This window comes from Capra hircus, unplaced genomic scaffold, assembly GCF_001704415.2.
Source record: "Capra hircus breed San Clemente unplaced genomic scaffold, ASM170441v1, whole genome shotgun sequence".
Taxonomy (NCBI): Eukaryota; Metazoa; Chordata; class Mammalia; order Artiodactyla; family Bovidae; genus Capra; species Capra hircus.
In genome coordinates, this window is record NW_017215788.1 from 2,152 (window position 1) to 3,393 (window position 1,242).

The window sequence follows — 1,242 nt, forward strand, 5'->3', positions numbered from 1 at the left end:
AGATCCTCTTATCCACAAATGATGGTCAAAGTCTGTGTTTATATCAGGAAAGACAGTGAGACTCCTGCCATCTTTCTAACCTCACTCTCTTATTACAGGTTTCTTCTTGTGGATCTTTTCCTATTTTCTTGAGCAATGTCTATCAATAGGTACATGTATTTTGTTATATACTTATCAGGAAGTCCATAGGTACACTCATAGACACTTGTAAAAAATAACATCAAATATGTCCTTTGGCAAAACAAGAGGTTGATATAAACTTTTGGAGTGAATAAAACAGCAGAGTCTTAGAAAATTATGAACACAGTGGGATCTCAGCCCAGTTTACTCACTGACACGGATGCATCTGGGAGGAGGAGACCAGCCACTCTCTGTGCAGGTCATTATGTTCCGATAATTTTGAAGACTGTAGCCATGATAGCAGCCGAACCCTTACAGTTTCACCCTGTAGAACTTTTTTTCACTACTTGGGTTATATCCATTTTCCAAATTATGGAAAATACATTCTCCTAAGGATCATAAAAATAATATGGTAGAAAAAAACATAAATTTGTTAAAATAGAACCTTAAAGATTAACCTTCTAGAATTTAAATGTGAATGCACTAGCATTCAAATATGATATGTAACAATAAAAATGAAAGTTACTACCACCATTGTTACAAATGAAAATAACATTCCATATTATTTTTATTTCATTTATGATTAAAGTACGTATACATGATGCAGATATTCTTATAAAGTCTCTATCTCACAGGATTTACATGAAGAGCCTCTAGTAAAGGGAAGATCTATTTGGATTTTTTTTTCATATAACTCATCCCTTGGCCTTGCTGTTGTTACACAACACTTTACTCAGTTGTCTACTTTTGTCTCTTCACTCTTTCAAAGATTTATGCATATAAACTTAAATAGGTTTACTTACTGAGGCATGGTTCTTCTGGAGACCATCCTTCTGCTGTGCAAGTCAGGTAATCTGAGGAATATTGTGAAGGAGACACAAAATACTGATCACAGTTATAGAGAAAACTGTTGATTTACACGTGCTGGAAAGCGTCCTCTGTATGAATGATAAAGCCGTCCATGTTTTATTACTGGATAATTACAGTGTTTCCCTTGGAGTAAAAAAAGTAGAAATAATGCTTTACCTTATTATTAAATTATATAAGAAATTAACATTATCTCTATGAATTACATTCTTGTTCAGTTAATTACACTCACTACATTATGATTTCTAGGAAAAG

General features: G+C 33.3%; 1 long non-coding RNA gene across 1 annotated transcript; it reads right to left on the reverse strand.

Moving 5' to 3' along the window:
* Nucleotides 1–461: 461 nt before the first annotated feature.
* On the reverse strand, nt 462–1,020 carry LOC108635441. The gene is made up of 2 exons (XR_001917802.1): nt 924–1,020; nt 462–509 (listed from the first exon to the last, which is right to left on the reverse strand). It is a non-coding gene; the product is annotated as an uncharacterized LOC108635441 (long non-coding RNA).
* Between the last annotated feature and the right edge of the window lie 222 nt (nt 1,021–1,242).